The sequence below is a fragment of the Corvus brachyrhynchos genome, unplaced genomic scaffold, assembly GCF_000691975.1.
Source record: "Corvus brachyrhynchos isolate BGI_N302 unplaced genomic scaffold, ASM69197v1 scaffold346, whole genome shotgun sequence".
In the NCBI taxonomy this organism is placed as follows: Eukaryota; Metazoa; Chordata; class Aves; order Passeriformes; family Corvidae; genus Corvus; species Corvus brachyrhynchos.
Genome location: NW_008238644.1, coordinates 2230272 through 2257873, shown reverse-complemented (window position 1 = coordinate 2257873; position 27602 = coordinate 2230272). Strand labels below are relative to the sequence as shown.

At 38.1% G+C, this 27602-nt stretch overlaps 1 long non-coding RNA gene across 1 annotated transcript in view; it reads left to right on the top strand.

The window, feature by feature from the left end:
• The first annotated feature begins 24757 nt into the window (after positions 1 to 24757).
• Positions 24758 to 27602, top strand: part of LOC108447464 — a 20961-nt gene continuing 18116 nt past the window's right edge. Inside the window, exon 1 of the long non-coding RNA XR_001863042.1 lies at positions 24758 to 24886. This is a non-coding gene — a long non-coding RNA (uncharacterized LOC108447464). The remainder of the gene's footprint in view (positions 24887 to 27602) is intronic.

Below are 27602 nucleotides of genomic sequence, written 5' to 3'. Positions count from 1 at the left end.
TTGCACAGTGGCAGATTGTCCATCTTGCAGAAGTTGCAGTTCAGAATTAGACAAGTCAGTGTTAGTTTACATATGTATCAATGTTTCCAGATTTATTTATTTATTTATTATTTTTAAATTCCATCTCTAAGCTAATCTGTTCTTTCCAACAATTCCCTGTTACTCATCACATTTTTGCATTCCATCAGGAAGCACTGATTCATTCTCTCAAACTAGGAACATGCCATGAGGGAAAAAGTGAAGAAGAATCACTTTTCAGCTGATGGTACCTATTCTGAAAATCAGAGCAATTGTAAAGATGAGAGTTCAAATACATGAAAGAAGCTGAGTGCATAACTTCAATAGTGATGCCTGAAGCGGCCACGTAAAAACAGAGACTAGACAGGAGTAAGGGAATAAATGTTGGTATTTATTGGAAGGGCCTTCAAAGGTACCCCTGGGAGCCAGAGGCTACTGGCAAATGGATCCCAAGATGGACAACAGGTCATGAGTTCTTCACACTTTTATAGGTTTGGTTCATTTGCATATCAGGGTTAATTCTCCAGTTAAAGCTTCAGTTAATGATGCAGTTTCCCCAAGACTGCCCCCCCTTTAGAGGCTTTTGGTTTACAAATTTTGGGCCTAGGATGTTCTGAGTGTCCTTGGAGAGCAGGCCTGGAGAGGCTTTGTTATGTCTACCCAGCATGAGAGAGCAGAAGTTAACAGGCTACAAGAAACTTCAGAGTTACACACTAGGCAGTGCAGGATTTGAAAAATAGGAAAGTTAAAACCTAAGGCATCAATTTTTGCTGAATTTACAATGATCTGTGCACCTAAGATTACCTCCCATTTAGTTTCTCTACAGGGTCTGATCCTGGCAGACTTAAGCCCTCACCCCTTAAGAGAGTAAGACTTCACAAGTGGCTCAGTAGCCATTCAAAGCAAACCAGGAAAAGAGAATTTACATGTACATATGTGTACATAAGTGTGTATACATACATGCACGCATACACATCACTCAAATGATTAGTAATTTCTCTAGAAAGAGGAGAAAATGTTTCTAAGCTTCATATTGTCATTAGATCACAAAACCACAAAGCATGTGTTGGTGTAGAATGCATGTCTTGTCTCCTGGTCAGATCTAGGATATCATCTTCTCTTTTCACCAGTTTTAGCCAATGATTCTTAGCTCATTTGGCAAACAGGAGAGCTTCAAGGCTCCACAGGGCATAACCCCAGGTCCTGTCTCTTGGTGGGTGTCTCTGCTAACCACAAAGACTTTTTACAAAGGTAACCACAGCATCATGGTGTCAGCTGTGATATAAAAGCTCTAATGTGAGTGTGTTTAAGTGCAGAAAGGGATCTCAGATGGTAAATGTATCATCAAACATTGAAATGGATGCTGAAGTGACATACTCAGAGCTGTGGATCTTTTTCCAAGAAGCACCCACGGGCAGTGATGCCAATTCCCAACTGCCTCTTTGAACTGCAGAAGAGAGCTATGGAAGGAGCAGGGGAGGATTATTGCTTCCATGTCTTTTTGAGCAATTACACTCCTTGGCATAAGGTATCACTAAGCAGAGAATACAATAATAGAAAACCCAACAATATAATTACTAACTCAGACTAATTAATTAGGCAGCACAACTGCACTGTGTTGGTGTCAAATACTTTCTATCGTCAAATTTCAAAAGAACTTTTGTCTTGTCTCTGTACAAGAATGAGGAAATTCCAACAGCATAAATATTTCAGACTGCTTTTAATTAAAACTTCATGTGTTTGGCATGAAACCACTTTAGCAAAGGAGGCCAACTGTGCATTGGCTCTACAGCCAACGTGTCCCCCTTTCATGCTAACAGCTGGGCAGTAAACACAGAGCAGCACAGCTTTGCCACAGAAAGTATTCCCAGCATGCTTGTGTTAGTCATGAAACCTTGTCAATGAAATCTTGCAGCATTAATATTAAAAGCACAATGTGAAATGTTCATCAAGGTCACCCCTGACCCCTCGTATTTTTTTTATTTTGGAGTAGCCAAATTCTGTGAAGGAAGGAGTAAAATGCCCTACCTGAGTGGTGGTATCAGAGTGGTACTCTGCATGAGAAAAGAAATAAAGGGTTGAAATCTCTGAGGGAATTAAATGATGTTGTAATGAAGATGCACTGTAATATGAAAGAATCAGCCTGATGGAGCTCTCATTTAATTGGAGCAGCAGAGGACAAATTCTGTTCTCAATTACATCAATCCAATACTAATTAAATTAATAGGACAAAGCGGAACTTGACTCTTTATCCCTTCTGGAATTAAAAATATCAGTTGGAGGAGGAAAAAACCCAACAACCATGCAACATATTATTTTTGTTAAGTAAGAGGTTTAAAATCAAGCCTGAATTGGCCTCAGGAGACTGTGCCACTTAAATGCCAGTTCCTGCAACCAGTTTCTGGGTCTTGGAGCTGCTGGTTTAGTGGTTCTGGAACAAGAAGGACTGCACACCTGATGCCTTTTCCTCAAGATTCATACACAGTTAGAAGGGGAAAAGGGATTTTACCTTGGTATTTCTTTTAAGGATCCTTAGGTGCACATGTCCAGGTCATGTGCATCGAGATGCACCCCACTGAGTGTGTTCTGGAGAGGACCTTGGGGTCTGGGGCACACTGATCCCTAGCTAAGAAGCTTCTAAAATGTTTACTCTCTCAGCTTGACAAACAAGTCCAAGAATGTAGGCAAAAAGCACTAGGAATACAGAAGTTGTAAAAAGGTATAACAGGGGTATAAAAGAAAAGGCAAAAAATCTTCATGGCATCACACCCTTCCACCTAAGTGACCACAAATACACACCCACATACTGTTCCACTGTCCAGCAGCATCAATTGCAAATATGGGTTTTTTTTCCCAAAATGAGGATGGGAATATTTTCATTAACCTCAGGAAAGACATCTTTCCAGCTTTTTGGTTTGTTTTTTAGAGTGCCTTGTCGGGGTCCCTTCCCCCCTGCCATGTAGCCCTGGGAGAGGGGCCCTGGGGGGAGACAAGGGGTTTCCCTGGCCCTGGTCAGCCTCGTTCCCCATTGGTTGTTTTGTGTTCCCCTGTGCGGGCAGAAGGACCCTTGGGTCCCGTGATTGCCTCAGTTCCTCAGCAGATCCCGGCCATGTGGCTGGAGAAATAAACATCTCTCTGAAACATCTATCAAGAGTCAGTCCATATATATATTCTTTCCACAGGCCTTGTTGTCTGATACACGTGTTGCAGTATCCCCACTGTAACAGTGCCTGAAGCAAATTTCCACCAAAGTCACATAAGCCGCGAGTCTCCGTAGCTCCATTTTCTTAATTGGAATAATAGTTAGGGATTCCTTAGTTACTTGTCTAATTTGGGTTACAAACACACCTCATTCTAGGTGTCTAGCCATAATTTCCATCTCCACCCTGCCACGCATTTCTTCTGTTTCAGCCTTTAAAGCCAATCTCAATAGTTATAACAGCTACCTCCTAATATGATTGCATCCATCCACTTTTGCGTAAAAGCAGCTGGTGGAGTACTATTTTTTTTCCTGTCCTTGTTCTTCATTAATTACAAAACTCTATTTCTATAGGCTAAATCATTCTTAATAGCACTGAGCCAAGGTCCATTCAATCTGCAGAGCTGTGTGCAGCCGTTTGATTATTTTCAGTAGTGCAATTATTTTCATTCATCTACACAGCGAGCCAAGGTTAAGGTCAATAGTATACAATTTGATTCTACTCCAGCTTAATAAGGTCAAATGCATAATAGTTCTCTGGTATATTATCATAAATTCATTTTCACAATGAAGTTAAACTGATTAGGACAATGCAGCACACCAATTTTGCACACTTTGCTCATATCTAAAATCAGTTTGTGGAGTCAAGTCGTAAGTTTGGACTGTATTGTTGGTGTGTTCATATCCATCATACATTCTCAGAGAGGGAATCTCGGCTTGAGTTATATGTTACAAAGTATTTTCAGCACAACCACACTTCAATTCAAAAAGAAAGGTGTTATCATTTTATGACACCAAATCAGTAAAATTAAGCGAACCAAGGTACAACCATTGCCTTAATCCAGCAGAATTGCATCCCATAATATCTTTGTAATTAAAAGATTCATGATCTTTCTTTGTGGACTCTAGTTCTAAAGGATAGAGTTTTCTTTCAATACTGATCATGGAGTAAAAGACAAATTTTATGACATTAGCTTTTTTGGACAGGGGGGAAACTGAAACTTGGCTGTTTCAGCAATTAAAATCAGCACCAGTACTAGAGTTTGAAAATAAATTGTTAAAACCTTTAACAGTAAGTTCTTTTACCCAGAGGACAGTGGCCTGAACATGTGATTTGGCAAAAGTTAGTGGGATGACTCCTCACATATTCCCTGTAGCTACCTCAGCTGATCCATAGTGACTTGAAGTTAGTGTGGTATCAGAGAACTGGATCTCATGGAAATGTCATTGTCTCAAAATGCAAGTGTCAAATACTCCTCACACACAAAAAAGAGGGACATAATTACACACAATACTGTGTCATGCAAGTGAAAAAACCCTCTTCATCTTGTCTCCTGAATGAGTCAGCTATGAGCTCCCACAGTGAACTGTCCTGAAATAGCTGTGGCTCACGACAGACCTTCATCAACATGGGTGTTGAATTCATATTTAACTCTAATATTTAGACCATGTTAATGCAAGAAAATATTGTCAAATTCTGATTTTTGTAATCAGGAAACTGCTAATAATACTGATAATTTTACCTTTGTGTCTGTTTCCTACACTCTATTGATAAAAATTTTGGATTTATAGTAAGATGTGTACCTGAGCTAGATAAAAACAATTTTCAGAAAAAAAAGATCAGTCTAAGTATATTATTTTTAAAATATAACCATTGCTTGGGAGACAACTATGTTCGTTGGATTTTTAACATTTTAGTATTAATACTTAAGACATTCAAATACTAAACACCATGGGCTTCATGTGAAATGTTAAAACTGCTTCATTAGGAAAATAGAAAAACCTGATCTTGCAGAACTTTGGGGAATATTAAGATTCAAAGTGCACAATCCCACAAAATAAACCAGAATTAATAAACCTTTTCTATCCTACTATAGTGAAGGGATATTTTTCATACAAATGTTCATATAGCTTTAATGAGACATTTTTTGGTTTTTGACTCTTGGGGCCCTGCAGTACATTCTATTTTCCTTTTAAATTCTTATTTAAAAAAAATCAAATCATATGAAAGAATACTCCCCACCCCAATCCAGAGGCAATTTTCAGATTTTCAGCACATGTAGTGGAGTTTCACAGGAACAAAAGGCTAGAAAATATTCTGCTTGAGTAGCCATGCAAGGAACACATTTGCAGACTGGTTTTATCAGTTTTTCTCAAAGGTTTATGTTCTTTCAAAGTAGATTTTCAGCCTTTGATTAGTCTCTGGAAGAAAGTCTTATATACCTATAAAACAAAGAGCTGGAGTTGATGACACAGCCAAAGGATATTCTATATATTTAGATTCTGCCTAACTTGCTCCTCTAGGCTTCCTTATGCCACTAAGGGAGTAACTTGTTCTAAATAGTGAAGCACAGAAACTGACAAAACTTGAAACAGCAGAGAATTCTTATGAATCTGAAAAACAAGTGCACTTCAAACAGGCTAACCTTTCTGAGCCCACCCATTTGATGAGAAATACCTGGACTTCGAAGGGCCCAAGTGCCTAGAAAGGGCCTCCTCTTTTTAAATCAGGCTACAATTTTCCAAATTCCTTTCACATTGATTCCTCAGCATATGGCATCACTGCATTGCTTGTCTTTACACTCCATACTTTAGATGACAAATGTGTGTGTTTCCACAGTGAGAAAAGATGAAATTATCATCATGAGAACCTGAATCAGCAGAAAATATCTAAGATTATCCAGTCTACAGAAGCCCAGAAGGATGTCTGTGCCAACTGCAATGATATTTCCTTTGGACAGATCCTGGATTTTTTAACACGCAGCAATGACAAGCAAATTTGGGCTGCATTGCAATGTAGAAAAGTAGAGAAAGAATATATTGCAGTGATGCTTCTAAAAAACCTTATCAAATAATTAATGTCCCAATTTGCTTGCCAAAAAGAGAGAAAAGCTGCACAACTTGTGTTGAGGGTTGATAACAACATACAAGTAGTTCTGACAGGACTGACTCCACCTTTATCTAGGGGACAACTTTCTGTCCCAAATTCAGCAAATTCTGATGTTCTGTTTCTTGGCACTTAACTAGCCTCAATTTAATAGACCTCTACTTCCATGATAAATTATAATACTCTTCAAACGGAAATGCATCAGCAGACAGCACCATAATAGATAAAAATATGACAGGGACATAGTGTAATTTTCTCAAGACATGTTATTGTCTTAAATCAGATCTTCTATTCTCCTTTTCCAGGAGACTCTTAAAAAATTTGATGATTATTTTCTTTCCAGAAACATATGGTAATACTGGTTGCTAATATAGCTTTGGTCATATTTGTGGGAAATTAGCATACTAATTACAAGGACTGTCTTAGAGAAACAATACGTGCTGTTAATTGCCATGGTTGTTTCCCCAGCTTTTATTTAAATGGTGAAAAAATGGTAAATAAATGGCACTGAAAATGTGCTACTAAATGCAAAGTATTTTTAAGGTAAGCCTGGATAAATTAGAGACAATCAAGAACAGAAGTGAATAAAGACGTGTTCTCAAAACACAAACTGTTGCAAAGTTTGATGCTGATGCTCAAAGATGCAAAGCTTAGAGGAGTTCCTTCTGTTGATTTTATAGCAAGGTAAAAAAAGGAAAGAGGGGCTGAAATCTGTCTGCAAGGCATTTTAAGCCAGGCAGCATTGCACACAAGGCTGGGTGGCAAACAGCCAGCTGGAAGGTGGCTGAGCACCATTCCGGGAGCTGCCTGCAGGAGTGACTCGCACCGGGGAGCACGAGGAGCTGCAGGTGTGTGGTGAAGCAGAGCAAACTGCAGATCAGAAACCTCAGGAACCCTCCTGAGGTGCCCATTCAAACAAGTCAACAGGCAAAGGCATAGGTTTCTACAAGCAGGTGTTTTTCTTTTTTTCCAGGGATATGCTACAACCAGCAAAAAGGGTCTTTCAACAGAGCTATGCCAAAGTTATGTCAGTAAGACAGAGCAAGATCATGTGGGTTTTTTTTCCTTTCCTCCCTTTCACTGGTTATTTCCCAGTAGGAACCATGGGACAGTTTAGGTTTTTCTTGGCAGTGACCATAATCAGAAAAGCACACTCTGCCCCCAGTTAATAGTTTTAGAGTTTCAGAGAGGGGCATTTCCTTGTGACAGATCGCTGCAGCATGATGCAGAGAGCATGTTTCCCCCTGAGCTGAGGGTGCTGTGCAGAGCACTGCTCTTCACTGGGGTTGTGCCTGCTCAAGGAATGCTGATACAGGAGTGCTTTACACAGAGTTTGTAAAATGAGGACAGGAGGCTACACTTCGGTGTATTTCAGCATACCCAAAGCATACAGATATAAAAGGGTCTTTGAACATGATTCCTTTACAGGAAAGACAATGCCTTCCTTCAACAGGAAGTTCAGAGATTTTACTTGGATTATATTATAATTATCCTTAAAGATAGTTTTTTTATGTCTATTCCCTCTGAGCAAGCACGACTCAGGGCAAACCATGTTGGCCTTGTACAAAAGTCACTGATGTCACCAGAACTAAAACTATGAATAAAACATGTAGGATTGAGCCTACTGTCAGCTGGAGTTAAGTGCTATCCACTAAAGACATTTATTTTTTGTACCAATTTTTAATGCAAGATGATGAGTACTCTAATTATAAGATTTTTTTTGCAGTTGGTTTTATGTACACTGTCATAAGACTTGGCAGACAAAAAGGGAAGAAGTCATTGCCAAAAATATATTTATATATTTTTCAAAAGATCACTCTGTTCCTTGCCATTGTAATACAGGATTGACTTTTTTTTTTTTTTCCCCAAATGTTTCCTGCATTTAATTTTTTACCTTTTCAGGAGAAGATTGTATCAATGCCTAGCTTCATATGAACTGAATGCCCTAATGTTTTTATTCCATATGTTCCCAACTTCTAATTAACTTTGCACATGTTATGGCAAAATTATTTCATTCCTATAGATTTCAACCGTCCAAATTTCACCCACTTACTTATCTTTAAGCTAATTACTTATTGCTGGAATACAATAAATTTACACTACAAGAAAGAAAGAAACAAAGGGAAGTGCAGGGACAGTCAAGCTGATTCTGAATTGGTTATTACAATCAGCAGTGGTGCCTGGAGTTCAGCACTTAATTCCTTTATGACTAGGCTACTCTGCACAGTTTATGACATGGTTAGACATCTGCAATCAGCTTGCAGGCCAATTATTTCTGGCTTTCATATCTCTACAAAACCTGTGTTCTCTTCTCATACTTTCTCTCCTTCATGGTTCAATGCAATAGAGTTTGATGGTTCTTAGCTATTGCTTATAATTATACTCTGAGCTGGATGCTCTCCAGCAGGAATTAATTGCCTACATACAATTGAGGAATGGGACCTTTCCTGCATGTAGGAAGATGTATGCTTAATTTCAAATAAACTATTTTAATCAAAGTGATTATGGAAATACCCTAGAATGCATTTAGGTTGCAATGGAACTGCATTTTCTAAGAGAAAAATTTCCTACTAAAAAAGAAAAAAATTCGAGAAATGAAGATCATATTTAGATTCCAACAAGCACAATCACTTTAAGTAGATCCTCCATAAATAAGATTGCTTGTAGGATCTTTTAAAAGGTAATTGGAGGTAGAAGGGCAAAAAAAAATCTATTCCTCATATCATTCTCTAAAAGTCATCTGCAGTTTATTTTAAGGATCAGTAGTAAGAAAACTTTCCTTTCAAAACTCTTCTCTAGAAAGAAAATTAAAAAACACATACAACTTTTCCAGGTCTGCTATTTACCACAGAAGTTCTGATTAAAGCTGAGTAAATCTCCACAGGGTATAGAAGCCTCCTTTTCTAAATAGCATCAACTAAATCCTGCAGACCCACCAAGAACCTGGTCAATCTTAAGAAAAGCAACAAGTATGTGATGCTTACGGAGAGAGAGAGCAGCAGCTGCATATGTACAGCTGCTCCTCAGTGCCAAACAGGTGTTTCCACTTCTATTTGCTGGTTGACATTTGCTTCCCCCTGTTTTTACTCTCCTCCTCTCTTACAAAACATTACCCTTGCAGTATGTGTTGGATAGGCCACAGGGGGACTATCTGACAAAAAGCAGGTTTGTGTTTGGTGGAGAGGGGAATGCTGGCTGGGAATGCACACAGGTCCTTTGCACAGGCTGCACAGAGCAGGCTGAAGCAGCCCAGCTTGAGCTCATAAGCTTATGCTCAGTGTGGAGAATGTGAGACATTGGAGACCAACTCATGGAGCAGCCCCAGGGTGCTGCTGGAACAGAGCTTTTGTAGTGACCAACAGCTCTCCTCCCCCTCTAACATCCTGTCTGCAGTCTCATTGTCAATGCACTTGCCTGGTACTCTGGACTGGTCTTAACACCACATTAACATTTTCTGGGGGTGTTCTAGCAAGAGTTTGCATCCACTTGCACAAATTTTTTAAATATCTAAAAGTACAGCTCAACACCAAGTGATGTGAAAAAAATCTACAGTCATTATCATCCTGAAAATCAAAATCAAGGAAATCCAAATACCTTCTCTCCTTAAATATATTGGAGTCACCCTGGGATCTTACCTAGGCCTGTCACACACTGGCCTGTAGAACAAAAAGGTTTGCATCTATCTGTAAGCCACAGACCACATTACCAAGAAGAGATGGTCACTGCAAGTGTACCGAGTAAAACCCAGCCCAGTAACTGCTAAATTGTACAACCCCACTAGTCCAGAGAGCAGTGGCAAATGATGACGTGAGCTATCAGCAGGCATTGTGGCCTTAATAGACATAAATACTGCTAATAATAATCTTCTTTAATGCCCTGGGGTGGAATGTTTGTGGGACATGTAATCTGTCTCATGCTGCACTCAAACTCTGAATGCTTCTTTCTAGCCAGGCATGTGCTGCCATGTCAAACATCACACCATCATTTATCCTACTCAGTATCTTTGCTTACTTTCTGCCCCACAGCTCCAGGAAAGGTAGGCAGCCAAATCTATGTGTTTACCTCCTAATCCTTTTATTTTACTCCTCATACAGTTTGAGATTTTGGCAACACTTCATATCACTCTCATTATCCAGGGCCTAATCCAAAGAGTATGGTTGGTGTAGAGCCTTGTGGCTTTGCTTGTTCTTAATCTAAGTATAAAAATACAATAGGAATGTTCATCTTCTCCTCAGGTTGCCTCCAAAGGCTACTTAAGTGTGACTTGCCTTTACTGGGACCTTGTGGGCTGTCTTTAATGATTAGTCCCTGCCCTTCCAAATTCCATTCTGTTATTTTCACAATATTAATACAGCCCTGAGCCACACTCCGCATGAATTTTCAGCTAGATTTCAAAATTATTGATTATAATTTTTTACCCTTAGGAATGACTGTAACGAATAATCCCCGTACTCCATGTCTAAAGTCTACTGTCAAAAGAGCAATCTGCTGCTAGTACATTGTTTGCCTATTGTGGACTACTTTTTGTGTTTCAGGGATTCAGGAATAATACGCATTCATATTTGGTTCCAAACTCCATCTCTTTTCCTCTTAGTATTTCTTTGATGTGAGGAAGAAACTGCTTTTTTTTTTTTATCAAAGACGCTTGTAAAAGTATGTAATTAATCTATTATCATGACATCTTGTCTATGTAGGAAGTGATGTGCCCCAGTGTGAGTGGTCTCAGTGGGAGGGGTGCTGAAGGCAGTAAAGAAAGGGGTACTGCACCCAGAATCCACACCAGGGGAAAATGGGAGCTGAGAGATGGCAGCTGAGAAATATTTCCTGCTCTGAAGTGAGTTTCACAAAGGTGAGCCAGCCCACGGTGCATGCTCATGTTCTCTCATTTTCATAAGGTGTTCTAAGTGGGGTAGAAATTAATTTAATAAGTTTGAACTTTCCCCTACTGCTTACATTATAAAAGGTGATTTCACTCTACAATGAGAGAAAATTTGACATTAGAGGTGTCTGTGGAAAAAAAATACCCTTTGTAGACTTTGATCCATTTCCAGATAGGGAGCATGACATCCCATTGTGTTCCATAAGCCAGGCTTTTTGGTGACACTGCATCTTTTCTGACACATTCAAAACAATCCCTCTTTTCTGTCTAAAATCCCAGTGGCATCCCAAGCTACAACTGTCACAATGCATAAGCTAAGAAAATGCAGCATACATTTGTTTTGATTCACTTAGAAAGTGTCCTGTGCCATTTTGATATAATGAATCATTTCCATTTAGGTTGAATCATTGCAGAACATTTTGTTAACACTGACATTTTCCAGGAAGAAGCTTTTTTTTCTTTTAACTAGACACAGCTACCTAACAAGCTCAACCCAATAACATAATCTTGTGCAGGTAAAGAACAGAGCCATCTAGATTCACACACATAATAAAATCAATACCACAGCTTTTAAACAGAAGTAAATTCACACTTTGACCTTTCTTTTCACAGAAAAAGAGATTTTCTGATTTTTTTCTGTGTTTTTCTGATTTTTTTTTTAATATGGAATGGAACAAAATGGAAAATGAAAAGGAGAGAAATACTAATTTGATGTTGAGCACACAGATGTCCTTTCAACAAAATAATTATAAGCAAAAAGATAGGCTTGATGAATTGTTCTTTGCTAACAACACAGCACAAATTCAATAGAATTCGTTTATATAATAATGATGGATATATTAAAAGAGTTTATTAAATTCTATTCTCATCATAAAGACAAAAATTCTTAGTTGGATCACTTCTGAATGGGGAAGGCTGCACAAAATGAAAGTTCTTAACTTCTTATGGTCTGGTTTTCAAAAATAAAGCCCTTCAGCAGAAAGTGTGCAAGTGGAATGATTTGTATTTATACTTTGATTGAAATACTCAAAGTCAGGTGATTAAAATTAGTTTTACTAATTTTACTAGCACTTCATATATAAAGGAATCTAATATAACCATACATAAAGGGTTTTAAACAAAGGGTTTTTCTTACAGCAAATTCTGGGAACCTGTAATTTTCAGATGCTCCAATCAAATCTGAGAAACCTTAGCCTTTTGGGGTTCTAAGCATCTTATTTAGGTTCCTTAAACACATAAATGGTCTCCATGGTTCATCTGGGCACCTAACTTTGAATATCTACCTTTCATCCTGCTTTTTTTGGGGGTGGGTTCTGTCACTTTTACTAAGCCCCTTACTGAGTTCAGCAGCAAAAGATATTTTGCCTGCCAGCTTAAAGGTCATAACCCATCTAATGCGAATAATCAACAGACAGAGCCACCTTCCACTGGCATTAAAGATGTCAGTGCTGTAAATCTGCCGTGTCAGGTTCTGCCCTGCACAATGAGTGAGGTGACTCTTTTGTCTTCAGTGTGTGAATGACTGTGATGTGGCACACAGCTGTGAGAAGGACTGGGTCAGGACAGGCCCTTCAGAACCATGGCAAGGAATAATCAAGTGATATCGCTTGCCAGCATGAAGTTTGAATTTCTTATTCAGCAACGCCTCTCACAATGGAATTAGCATTGTTAATATAAAGATTAATGTTTGGGGCAAGCATTAAGCAGACAAAGGCCTATTAGTGCCCAAAAGTTTATGCCAGCAATACAGACATCTGCATAAGTGACTCTGACATAGGCCTTGAAATGTCCTCCAAGTCAGGCCTCTGCTGCTCCAGTGGTGGAGATTCCACCTCTTATTCCAGCCCTAATAGTCAGAACTCTTTTCTTTCTAGCACAAAATCCTTCATTACAGCTGAAATTCAGCTCTCATAGTGAACACAAAAAGCAGTGTTGACAAAATTGCAGGATAATCCTCAGAACATTCAAGAATGGATTCCAATGTATTAATATTCTGCAAACTTGGATAAACTTTCACCTTTTTCCCCTGAGTATTAAAAAACTGCTTTGCTCCAAAACTCAATAATTTTGGTGCATTAATGTTTAATTTATGTGTCACAGAGCCTGAATCAAGGCCTGCTGTCCAGCTCTGAGTGCTTGCCTTCTGGTTTCATAGACTTTTATGAGAATTTTGAGGTTTCAATGTATAAAATTGAGGCCTTTAGTGGAGAACTAACAAAGAAAACCTTTACAGATCAGGATGCTGAGATGCTCACATGATAATAAAAAATGAGAAGATACCAAATAACCAATGTGTATTTCTCATTTCAGTCTCAGGAAACTTGAATAATCTACACTGTGATTTAGCTCAGAGGTTAACAGGGCCAGGAAGAGATCCCTCTCTTGAGTATTGGCATGCTGTGGGTAAGAGCAGGAAAGAACTTTGTGGAGATGGGCAAACTGGGTGTCAGATAAAATAACCAAATATAGAACATCAAAATGCACGCGATCCAAATAATACTGTAATGCTCTCTCAAGGGTTCTCACATCCAACAGTGCCATGTAAATCCTATTTTGTCAAATTTAAAGCGGATTTTTGACTAGAAGGATTGCAGCAAATACTTCTTTTTTTTTTTTTTTTTTTTTTTTTTAGGAGCAAACATTAACAATAAACCTCAATAACTCTGGGAAAAGATGTTGCTGCTTTCAAGCTGTTTGATTTCTGCATATGCACATTAACTGATGCAGGGGGTCTTAAGGTGGAACTCCTGTGGCAGTTCTGGGAGTTACGTGTGACCGGCTGCTTTGTGGTGGGACTACAACCAGGAGGGTTTAAGTTCTTCAAATAGTGACATTTTCATGGGAAGAAAAATACCTGAACAGAAGACCACCTCAAAGGGAAATTGTTCAGACTAGTTCCACTTCACATTGCAAGTTAGTATGAATTTTTCTTTTTTTAATAATGACCTGTTTTGTGTTGTTGTTTGGGGTTTTCTTATATGAATCCTTTCTAATATATTGCTGCAGGTCTGAATTAATGAATGAACAGAAATAAAATTAATATCTAGATTGAAACAGTATGTTAATACTTTTTTATTATTGTTTCGTGCTGAGCTGCATATTACTCAGTAGTGGAGCTTAAAGTTTCTCAAAAAAAGGAGTGGAATGAAAAGCAGAGTGCTGTATGCACTTATTAAAAATGATCTGGAAAAATAAAGGACCCAAAAAATCAGCAAATTTTTGGGAAGGCATTTTACATGATCAGAGAAGTAGAGACACAGGTTCTTCCTAGTATGTCTTTGTTCTTCACAGGCCTGAAGAAAATCTTTTTCCATAAAGACAGCGTAAGTCGTGCTCCCTACTTATGGATGAGATCCAGAAGGAATGCAGGTACTGGAGAGGGAGCAGTTCTGTGTCTGTTATTTTGCATGGCACTGAAATGCAGCAAAGAGAGTTTTTAAACTGATATTTACTATACTAATATAGTCATTTATCTTTCTACAGTGACAGAAAATTGACCTGGCTGAGAGGGCTGTAGGTACTGATGGAATTCTCAGTAGTGACCCTTCAATGCCCACAAGAGTTTTTTCTCATTGGCTGCTGGAACAGGCTTAGAACAACTAAGGGATGAAACAATGCCACTTTCAAAATTATCCAGAACTACTTTTGAGCCTAAGTAAACTTTAACTATATATATTTAGCAGCTGGACTATGAATTTTCTGAACTAGGAAGAGGTAAGGTGCAACAAACAGGATGCAATAATTCACAGCAAACAACATGGCTGAAGCATTTTCCCTTCATTACGAGGGATTTGCATCATTTCTGCTGTCAGATGTTACATCTGAACTAAAGGACAGGATATTATTAAAATGTTCTAACATAAAAGATCAATCGATCACGCTCCAAATTTAATCTGCATCTGTCTGTATGTCTTTTACATCTCTTTCATCCTACTCTGTAGAGTCTCTGTATGAATGAAGGAATAATGCTGCTGCTAAATAAGCTCATTCAATCTCCACTGATTTAGATGGATCTTTCTTGTGAGGACAAAAAGTATTTATGTTTCCAAACTATACAGCACGGTTAAGGTTTAGTTTAGATTTTTCACATTGTATACCATTAACCTAACAGGAGAAAGAAAAAAGCACTGCCTGTGCAACAGAGTTTTATAGAATTATTAATTAAATAACTTAATTTTAACAGATATTTTCTTGAAATAGATATTAAAAGCCTATAACAGAAAAATGAAATTCCATGGGGTGAATCAAAATCTGAAAGGAAATATTTTTATTTTCCTAAGGGATGCTTAGTATTAAATATTTTTTTATGTGGAATTTTTATGAAAATGAACATTTATTAAGGATTACAGCTTGCTGAAAAATTATAAATGGCAATCAACCCCCTTCTGTCTGACCACATATAAGTGGTCTTATAGACCACTTATGGTCTATGGAGTAAAAAAATATGCAAAACCCAAATCATGACACCATGTTCTTCCATAATATTGCCAAACCAATAAAGCTGCTTTTAAAACTGAGTAAAAACCTGCACAACGTCACAACTTGGTTTAAAACTTTTATCCCATCTTTTTTTCCTCCTTTTTGCACTGGTGAATAAGGTTTGTTCAGCTGCCTGTGTAGAAATTGTAGTGAGGAAACACAGACTGAGTGCCTCAAAACCTGTAAAGTAGTCACAGGGTGCAGTAGCATTTACTGTCTTATCTTGAAAGATGCCAAATTTGTGCGAACATCAGACCTTAAAAAGCAATCTTCCAACATTAGAGACTTCCATTTCCTTGTTCAAACAACATCATTTCCCACCAAGGTGAACTGCTTGCATTTTTCTCTACTGAACCTCATGCATCTTTACCCTACTTACTATCCCTCTGTACAAGAAAAATTCTCTGTTTCCCAAGACCTCTGTTGCAGCTGTGGTAGATGAGGAATTTATTCATTTTTTCCTGTACATAAGTGTACATTTTCTTATTTAGCCATTCTTAATTGGCTCTTGTGGACTCTGTTCACCTGCATGTCCTGCCTTTAGTTCATGCTTACAAATGAAAAGACAGTTCCTTACAAAACTTTAATACTCAGTAGCATGTACTCCTTTCATATTTAGGAGGTACTGGTTCTCTTTGGCCTTTAGTTTTATTTCCTCAGTGAAATAAGATTGATTCTTTATTTACAATACAAATTTTTCACCTAGGTATTCATCTCAATTGTAGATTCCCCTCCTTAACTCTATACACATTTCCCTGCTAATAAGGGATTGGGAAAGAATCTAAATTTTAATGATTTTATTGAAGATTTTAGCTGAAAAACTCAAATACTGAGGAGAAAGAAAGAGAAGAAAACCTGAAGTACTTCTCTTCTGTGCTTTTCTTGGTGGCTCCTATGCTTGATCTTTAAGAAGAGTTACCAAGCTTATCCCAAAATTGAAGTTAAATTAATGGATCACTAATTTTCTCTTGTGTTTGTTGGTTCTCTTTCTTGCACATGAGAACTTCTGTGGCCTCTTTCTAATCTCTAGGGCATTTCTCTATTAATAGATGTCATAAAACTGTCCATTGCCACTTTTATTTCACCTGTTCATACCCTTAGTTCTTTTAATGAACAGTACATTTCCTTTGTTCCCACTGCTTGATGTTTTTTCCTTGCACTTTTTTTTTTTGGAGCTTTCTATCAATTTAAGTACCATTTCAAATGTTATTTCTATGATCCTTAATTCCTGCCTCTCTGTCATTGTATATATCTCACTTCTGATTTAATCCTATTAATGCCAAGAGAAAACCCATACAGTACTTCTCATTTGAGATTATTGGAATTAAATCACTTCTAAGTGCATAAGTGCAACCCAAGTACTGTATTAACCCACGCACACAGCATTCCTTTCTATGCACAAAGAGAGAAACTGAAGAATAACTTTAGATCAGGCTATAAACTAGGAAGTAGAATATGCTGACAGTTCAGAGACGTATACTAGAGATGAATGAATGAACCTAGTTATTCCATAATATTTTAAAATATCAATTTTCTTTTTTATAGTGCAACATATCTATTATTGTCATATAATAGAAGTCTCTCCTTTTTCAAAGAGCCTTTCAGTAAATTCTGGTATTGGAGTGTGGAGAGAGGAATGAACCAATTGCCAACAAGGAATACATTTTACCAATTAACAAACTGACTATATTTTCAGGACTCAGAGTAATTTTCTTCCACAATGCACCACTTGGAACACACGATGCTCATTGATGCAGGACACACAATAGGAAGCAATAAATGGCCCCATAGTTGCTTGGGCACTGAAATGCAGCTGAATGATTTGATAAAATCAATAGTAATTTACTGCAATATGTGTCAGTGGTATGGACATCATTCTTTTTGCATAAGAGAGAAAAGTGAGGACACATCCTAAGGAGAAAAAAAAAGAACTAAAATCAGCACTTGCTTCCCTGAAGAGATTTTACAAGAGACCCTGGGATTTTTATTGCAATGTTCATGAGTTTGTCACTATTGATGTCCTATCAAGACATATTTCCAGCATATTTTTTTGTGAGAAGGGGCTGTGCATGTGCATTCCTCCAGTGTGCCTGGAATCATCTGGCTCTGGCACTGATCAGCTCTGGCTCTAAGGCTGGGCAAGGACTCCAGCTGCATGGTTTGGTTACTGATACGTGAACGTGGTTTCCCTGTGCAGCACAGTGGGAACGTCCTGCAGCCAAACATTGAAGGCAGCTGAATTTCAGTGCCTTATTTGGCTCACCAGGAGGTTGAGTCAGTTACTGCAGATTCAAGCTAAGCACAAACCAGCAAGATGTCAATCAGGAAATATGAATACCATGACTGTACAGAGGTAATGCTTGTGTCTGTTGGCTCCCCAAACCCCAAAACTGGACTACAGCTTGAGTGATTCAGAAAAATCCCACTAGTCTGAAACTGGGTGATATTGAGACCAAAATCCCAGAAAAAGCTCAGAAATAGGATACAAGCCTGCTTCCCATCCCATAGCGTCCTTGGAGAGATGCTGATTTCTCTGCCATAGATGGCCCTTACAAGTTTACTGCTTAATACAATTCTTATAGGGAATGTTGCAGGAAATAGAGCCCCCTAAATAGTAGGTGTAAATCTCAGAGAGGCTTTTTGCTGTCTCTAGTGCTGCTACCTGCCTCCATTTCCAAATGAGGCTGTTACAGGCAGCGTGACACTCCGGTGTCTCTCCAAGCTTACTTAGCATCCTGAAATCAGCTGCCTGGCAGCTAAAGAACTACTTGTTCACCTTTGTTTGCAATTTGATGGTTGTTGGGAGACTGCCATTTTACTATAGGGAGGTCAGAAAAAGGTGCAGCTATGCTCTTTTTTTTTCTTCCAAGATATCTAGGATAATGAAGTGGCTAAAGAAAAAAAGTAATTCTCAAATCTGTATTTAGATTACAAATAAAAACTTCTAAATCACTTTTATTTTTTTTCCTTCCTTAGTTAGGTAGATTTGTTTCTAATTTTGCAAATCAATAAATTATATTTTTTGAATAAATAAATCACTTTTTTTTAGGTATAATAAATACTACAAGTCATATCAAATAACACAGAGTGTCAGAAAAAGGTGCAGCTATGCTCTTTTTTTTTCTTCCAAGATATCTAGGATAATGAAGTGGCTAAAGAAAAAAAGTAATTCTCAAATCTGTATTTAGATTACAAATAAAAACTTCTAAATCACTTTTATTTTTTTTCCTTCCTTAGTTAGGTAGATTTGTTTCTAATTTTGCAAATCAATAAATTATATTTTTTGAATAAATAAATCACTTTTTTTTAGGTATAATAAATACTACAAGTCATATCAAATAACACAGAGTGAAAATCCTACTAGTCTTCCACAAAAAAAAAAAAAAAGTTCAGAGAATCTATTATCTGCAGGTGAGACAAATCTGAAAGAAGAGTGTTTTGTCTTCCACTGGCCTGGAGAAGCTCAGATCTCCACTGATCTGAGAAGCTCCAACCTTCTCCCCAGCACGTTGTGTTCAGCTGAGTCAGGGGAACAGCTCCTCAGCTGTTGCAGTGTACAACCAACAGGGCTATTTTAAGCAGCTTTCCTTGACAGCTGAAGCAAGGTTTGACTTACCTTACACTGCAACAGGGAGTGCTGGTGCTGCTTTGCTGGCCAGGATGCAATGGAGGGCAGCCACAAATCACTGAGAAGGCAAACTGCCACAGCTATTTCCTCAGCTTCTGACAGAAAAGATCCTGCACTGAATTTCACTTGTCAGCTGAGCAGTCACCCATTTGCACTGCTTCACTTATCTCCTGGCAAAAGAGATTTTTCTTATCTCCCCAGCTGAAGGAGCAAGGCAAGGAGTGAATCTCCAGTATTTTGCTTCCACAGCTGATGGGCTCATCATACTTCCTTCAAAGACTTCAAGCTATTTGTGCATCACCAAAAGAGAAAAACAATAAACAATTCAAAACCTGCCAGGATGTTTCCAAACTATTAACTGAGCAGTTATTCAAACCCACTTGAGTCACTTACAAAATAAGACTGTCTCCTCACTGTGGTACCCAAGCAGAATAAAAGCAACTTAAACTTTCCAGAAGGGACAAAGGGTTAATAAAGAAATGTAGTGTACTGTAAGCCTACAAGTATACACCACCCCTGTCTGCCATGGGTAAATGATGCCTAATTATGCCTTTGCTGTTTTCCAGAGCAATTCTGTTTCATTTATCATTTTTGAGCTGCCAAAAGCAAGGAATCAAGCTGTGAACCTCTTGTCTTTCTGCTTGGGCTGCCAGAAAGGGGCATTAGGTGCCTCTTGGCAGTTGCCTCAGTTCCTGTTGTTACAGGATGAGAAAAAACATCAATACGACTTCCCACCTACACAACAAACCTCTCCCACTGCTTACTCCCTTCCTCCTTCATTATCATTGCTAATGCCACATCCCACATCTCCATCCTCCCCCTGAGCTTTGCCTGGAATACTAAATTAAATTTGCTTGATGTTGGGTTATCCAACTACAGTCTTTAATCGTATTAAACACAAAGGCAAGGCACAGGTGCTGGAACTGACCACAGCTGGAGAAAGCCAAGGGAGATGGGGAATGAAGAACACCTGCATGGGCCACACAGCGATGTCCTGGGCAGAATGGCTGTCTCAGGATAACCAAGGTGGACCAAGTAATGAAATTATTTCCAGAACACCAGGAAAATGAAAAGAGATTACTGCCTAAAGGGATGTAGGACTTATTGTGAGATGCTGGGAGGAAGACAGTTTTCAATGGAGCAGAGAGAAATGGGGGATTATACAAAATTTCCTACAGAATGTTTTGAGTAAGGGACACAAAAGGAAAGGAGGAAATTATGCTAGAATGGATATAGCTATAATAAAAAGTTAAATATCCTTAAATAAAAATTATACTCACAAGCAAGAGTTAGAAATGTGGCTATATACGCCATCACTGCATCCATGTTTCCTAAAACATTAATTCCCTGGCAGTGAAGCTCTACAGCAGGGATACTGTCTAGAACTTCGTGTAGCTGCAACAGCCACATCTCCATCACCTGAAATAATTATGCTTTTTAATGGCACATTTTTTTGGGATACTTGATCCATAATAAAGTGAGAAATTCAGGAAGTGAAGGTTAAGAAGTGCACTGCAGTGTAGAAACCAGAGGCAGAAATTCAGATAGGACTGAAATGGAATGACTTCAAGATGGTTTCACATTAATCTCCAAAGATTTAAGAATGAGTGGGAGGAAGGAAATTGAATATTACCTTATTTTCTAGAAAGGCTGAAATCTGAGAAACCCCTACATGAAGACTGAGGAGTTTCTAAGTGGATTTTGGACATTATTAATTTTGCAGAGGTCAGGGAGTCCCTTCTTTTTTGAATTAGGATTGCATTTGAAGAGAAATCTGCAGTGGCAGCTGATCTGGCAATAACCTTCCTGATCACTTGTAAGAATATCTAAATGATGCATCTTTGTCTCCCATGATTGCTCCAAAGGGTAAAACAAGCTTGTTTCAAGGTGAGAAAATTTGATCCTTTCCTGATAAGAGACGTAAAGAGAGAGAAAGATTTGAAATGGAATGAAAAACATGAAACATGGAATTGGTTAGGGAAATATGCTTGAAAACAGGCCCAAGGGACTGAGAATGAGCTCCTTTGAATAAATCACCAGCACTATAAAGCCTGCTTCCTTTAGCAAGACAACTTTTAGGATGAGCTGTAAAATGAAAAGATTGAGTGGTATTGGGGTGTAACCTACCCTAACTATCATTTAGCTAAAGTCAATATCTTGAATATCACCTTATACAAGTGTTTCTAAAAGTTTTTAATCACTTCCTTGCTTGATGTAAGAGCAGAATGGTGATCTCTGTACAGAGAGCTGCTGTCAGGAATGGTAGCTGGAAGGCTGCATTAACAGAAACCACTCTTCCTTGATGACCATCTATTCTTCCTTCCCCTCAGGATTGTGGAAAAGGTACTTTAGATTCATAGATGTGGCAGCTAAAGGAGCAATTACCATCATCTACTCCAGCTTCATGCCTCCCACAGGCCAAAGAACATCACCCAGGAGTTCTTTCTTTGTGCTCATAATTGTTGAGCTATAATGTCTTTTAGAATGCTATCTACTTGTGATTTAAAGACTTCAAATTATCATGAGTCATCCAAAGAAACTAAATTAAAAGTTGGACTTTATAATGTCCTTTAATATATTTTTCATTCAGTCCATTTGTGGGCAAGAGTGCTATTAGCTTGAGGTACAACTGTAGCCAGTTAGAGCACTGACAGAGGATTTATGTTCAAAGAAGTTACTCAAAACATTTGACAATTTCATGGGCACTCAGTGTAAAGAATGCCCTCTGGTATTACATGAGCACATCTATTTAAATCAGAAAACAATTTTTTGCTGGACTATGACTGACATTTTTTGGAAAATTGGTTCTATATATCTTGCTTACATGTTTTAACTATGGATATAAACTGGGAAGATATTGTTCTATTCCTGTTAGAATATACAGAAGCATATTCTGGAAATATTTCTGGTAGCTGTTGAGAGCTCTGCCTCTGATTTTCTCTGGAAACATTACAAATACTTGCATTAATTTTCCTGTCTGTTGCAGAGGTATCATGAGATTTACCATGCAGAGATAAGAATATACTTATTTTCCAGTGACTGCTAAATAATCTGCTATTTTAATTAGAGATATTGGCAATGTAATAATACCATGTACCACTTTCAGTGTGGAAGCTTCATATTCACTTGTCTTCACTAATATATACTCTATTAAAACACTGGATTAACTAAATAAATTGAAATGTTCATTTTTAAAGTTGAACTGCCATTAAAGAACAGCTCATAATCACACCTGTTGTTTCATAATATATTCAGCATCAAAATCTGTCTAGACTTTGAAAAACTCTGTACCTGAGTTCCTACTGAAACCTTGTAAACATTTTTCATCTGTCAGAAAGTTTTGATCATCTAGAAAAACAATGACACCAATGCCATTGACATCAGCTCATTCTTGACATGAAGCTTTTATTAAGCATATCTTATTTAAAAAGCAGCTTCATTGATCACAGTCATCAGGGGGAGAAAAAAAAAGCTAAATCATCAGAATGTAATTTTCTTTTCAGTTATTAAGAATAAGCTCTACTGCAAAGAATACCCATTAAAAATTTACTTCCTATTTAAAATGAAACCTGTTTTTACTTCTTTTCAATGATAAATAATATACCCCTCTATGGACATTTATATTTAAATCTCTTAAAGTGATTTTTGAACTTTATCTCCCTTTTCTGCCAATAATCTCAAGAGTCAACACTTTCATAATCCTGGTACTGAGAAAATTCATAAGAAGCTCAAAACGTAGCACTTGAGCTGTAAGTCTATTAGTGTATGGACAAATGAATGCTTGTACACAAGGAGCTACTTCAAACCATCTCCTTCAAACACAGCCCCAGTAGTTCACCAAACCATGGAACAGAAAGGAGTAAATGCCATACCAAGCACAATGAGTTCAACCTGCAAGAGTTTAAAGACTTATATATACTTAAAATTATGCACAAGCCAAAGTGTTTTGCTTGAAGAAGCCCTTTGATAAAAAGAAAGTGTAGGTAGGAATAATATTTTTAGGTCCTGATCTGAAGTTCATTGACATTACTGGAAGGATTCATGCTGACTTTACCAGGCCTTGCAGTAGGCCCCTGCTTTTTATCTTGAAATCTCCAAGTAACATGTTGAAATAGATCTTGAAGACTGCCAATTTAGGGTGGAAATCAAAAGAATAAGCCCAGTGGTGCTTCAGAAAAAACAGACAGGTAAACTGAAACGATCCAGATGTCCCTGGGAGAGTTTTCAGATTTCTACTTGCCATGAACCTCTTGCAGCAGAACTGGAACAGCCCTGGGATCACATGAGGCATCCAGGTTTTAGTCCTCATGAAGGAAAAATCATGGTCTGAAGGCTGGGTGCATGTTGTAGATGGCCCTGGTGCATAATGCTCCCTCCCACACTCTGATGAGAGCTCAGGTAATAAAAAATGCTCTGGGCTGCCAGACATTAACCATGTGCTTCACCTGCTGTGAGTCATCCCCTGTAATCTCCAGAGTGAAAGACGTACTTCAAATGTTAGGCTATTGATTCTCTCCCTTCCTCCCCAGAGATACTCTCAACTCACTGATATTCATGAATAATAAAGGAACTCCAGATATGCTGCAGTCAAAACTGGATACCTTACAGATGAAAGTGAAAAGATAAAACACATGGGAAAGAAAACCCCCAAACTCTTTATTTAAATATTTGCAATGTGCTTTATTTTGCCAGGTTCTCAGGAAAGAGGATGATTTGCATTTATAGCTATGCTGAGATCCTCTCTTGGGTCAGATAATTAGATGTCCATCTCAAGAATACATTACATTAGGCACAATTATTCCTTAGATCAGAGGTTGTCAGATGAAAACCTGGCATTCAGATGTCTAGGTTACTATACACTGTCACAGTAATACAATTTTTTTGCATCTTTTAAACTAATAAATCATTTAACACACACCTTATGAACTTCATCAGTTCTGCACACATATGATTGTGCAAATTTGTGGTATCATCCTGTTTATACTGAAGCAACCATTTGTTAGACATTCCATGCAACAGACTGGCAGGCCTAACTACACTATCATCATCTGCTCCTTGCAGTCAAGAATTATATTTTAACCATTAAATTAATGACATATACCTCAAAAACCAATTTGAGATTGCCAACCTGGATTTTAACATATTTTTCTTCCAGATGCAGAGAAGCAGACAAAACAAAATTTGAGCAAGATTCTTATTCCAAGAAGCTTTTGCACCAGCACAGTTCCATTCTGTTTAACAGTGGTAATCCTCACGTGGCCCTTTGTGAATGCTAGAATCAGGCCATTTGTTTAACAGCATTGCTTTGTAATTAGGCAGTCACACACATGTAGCTAAAAACAAGACCATAATACCCTGGGCTGAAACGTGTAATTGAAGCTAGGACTGGGTCATGTATTCAAAAGCTACCTTTTGTCTTTTATACAAGTATTTTTAGACTATTTTAGTATGCAAATTTACAGATGTGTCTATACTGTTGTACTTTGCTGAACGTGTTATGTCAGATTAAACATCTGCTGAATGTTTTTTAATTACAATGCTTAGAAGAAAATTCTAAAGCATGTTGCCACACAGTTAATATGTGGGTTTAAAGGTTATATATGCCCTGATGAGAGGAACTGGCTAGGTTATCAAGTTCCATATTTTATTTTGAGGCAAGAAGGCTGATGCAAGCCCTGAAGTGACCTGACAGTTTGCTGGCAAGTTTGTGAGAGTGACAGAAGCACCACTGCTCATCACATGAATTCCTCCAGACACCCGGGCTCCAGCCTCCCTCCTAAGGCTTCAAACCTAAAGGTACACAAAAGACAAACTTGGGAAGAGTTTGCTTTTAGCTTGGCCTTTAGTTGTTTGCTTAGTAATACTGGCATTGGGGTTTCTACTCACTGTTATTTGCATACAGAAACGCTTACAAAAATCATTTGAATTGACAGATAATGGAGGCTTCAGGAATGAACATAAATCAATGAAAGAATTACTTAAAAGAGACTGCTTTACTTTTGCCTTTTTTTACTCATTTCTTCTTGACTATCAATAAAGTTTTTAGATGTTTTGTTTCCTTTTCCTTGAGAAACAAGTCAACAGATGATTGCAGTCTCAGTTTTATAAATTGAAAATATTTCCAGTGGCTTCATAGAGGTGCCAGATCTAGTTTTGATATTTTTTAAGCATAGAATTCCATGAGTTTAAGTGGAAATTACACATGAGAAGAAGTGAAAATTAGATCAGGATGTGGCCTCGGTGTGTTTAAAGAAGGTGCTTCTTAAGAGCAGTTCTTTTAAGAGAAAGCTTCAGAGAAATACCAAACCCTACTCAGCTTTAACCTTTTGTTTCCAAAATCCTCTGAGGTGATTCTCCTATTTCTCCCAGGGTCTGCCTCCATGTATATCCTCCCTTTATTCTGTATTTTCTGTTTATCTGTTTTGCCACATAAGAACTCTTGGTGCTGTTAGTTCATTCCTTCTTGACATGTGCTAGCTGAAAGTAGCCTCCCTCTTTCTTTCCACCTCATTGACTCTCTAACCCATTCCTAAACATATCCTTGCCTCCTCCCCTGTTGACAGTTCTTAATTCTCTTCATCCCACTAATATTAATTTTTTTAACTCTATCCGTTTACTCTTTATAGCCACTCTGTAGAGCACTCCAGGACACAGCTATATAAAAGTAAATAATATAATAAATATAGGCATGCCTTCCACTGCTTGGATGTGAAACACTTCAAAGCCAGCTGGAGCTGTCCCTAAATTATGATTTTGGGCCCACACACACAAACAAATCCTCCTGCTTTTACTCAGTCTCCATGGGACAGGGTTATTTTGCATTGTAGCTATGGCTCTCTTTCTGTGAGCATTTTGGTACTTGTAAAATCAGCCACTGAACGCAGATGCATACGGGGTCTTGGCTAATTTTAGTAAATTACTTTTCTTATTGGCTATAGTTTCATGCTGAGGTTTCTTTAACATGAATTTTTGAATCCAGCTCTTCTATTTTCAATCTAAATTGGATATTTGGTCATAATACTGTTTCTGGGAAATGTGCCCCTGTGTTAAAGTTTAATGACTTTAGGCTGGGGAAGAGTGGGACGAGTTGACTGGAGTTCTAATGAGCATTTCCTCAGTAAAGTAAGTGCCAAAAAGCAAATCCAAGGTCATAAAGAATGCTGGTTCCCCTCTGCTTGAGGTAATACAAAAATGTGCTAGTTATCAAAATGTATTTGCAGATGGAATTGTTTTGGAGTAAGAGGAATCAGAGGGAAAGTATTATGAAACCATGTGTACCCTATTCTCTTTTATAACATGATTCCTTTAAATCAAAGATGTTGGGAGTTTATGTGGGCGTATGGGTTTCAAAAGATCTCTTTATGTCACTGAAAGGTTGCCAACTGTTCTGTTAGGCTGGGAAAGGAGAGGCACTGTGACACCTCTTCCAAATGAAACGTGTTTAATCGATCTGGGCCACTGACTGTGTTCTGATCTTCCTGGGGTGCGAGACTTAGCTCAAAACATATACACATTAAAGAGCTGCTCGTTTGTGGTGGTTGCTATCTGCTGCCACAAAAACTAAGTATCTTTGGTTTAGATTACTTGCAGTCAAATCATGTGGCAGTCTGGCTGACTGGAAAATGTTTTTCCACATCCGTTACACACCTACAGCAAGAGGAATGGTGAAGGTGCCAAGGCAAGTAGTGAAGATCTTTTTAAGTGACACAGAAGTTACACATTCACAGTTATTATCAGCTCCTTTTCCTCAAGGAGAAGGCAGAGTCTTTCACTTAGGGATTAAACACGGCTTTATTTAAAACCAGTGAAAAGTAAATATCCAACACCTGCTTTACTATTTCCAGGGGATTTGAGCAGCAGATTGTAAATGACACTAAATGACATCTTAAGGGGGCAGAACAGTTATTAAATACATGCTGTGGAAGGAAAGTTTCTTCAGTTTCAATGAAAAATTTGAAGGCGTCTATTTACTCAATCAAATGGCATTATTAGTAAAACAGCCAAGGGAAATTAAATATGAATTCTTTTAAAAACTTTCTTTTCATGGAAACTTACATTAGAAACGGGCTACTTTGTGTTCAGTGAAGGAGTATTTTCTGTCAGCTGAGAAGCACTTGTTTATGGCAGCAATAAACTGCCATCCCAGACTGCTTACCAAAAAGGGACAAAAATCAGCTCCAGGAAGGACAATAAGAGGAACTAATTTACACTCTTCCCCTAAGCTAAAAGTAGCCAGGAAGGAGCTAGGGCTGAGTCACAGCTCCTTTTCTGTGCTGTGGAGGTAGTTCAGCCCTCAGCACGTTGCAGTGCTGTGTTCTGATGGCTGTCTCCAGACACCAGCGTCCTGACTGCTCCCTAGGAAGTGCTGCCTTGCAGGACTCTTTAAATAAAAAGAAATATCGTCAAAACAATATAATAAGCAAGCTTGTCAGCTTAATCAGCATAATTTGAAAGCTTCCTTTATTGTTTTTTTAAGTGCTGGTAATTTAATTTAGAGCTGTAAGGTAAGATT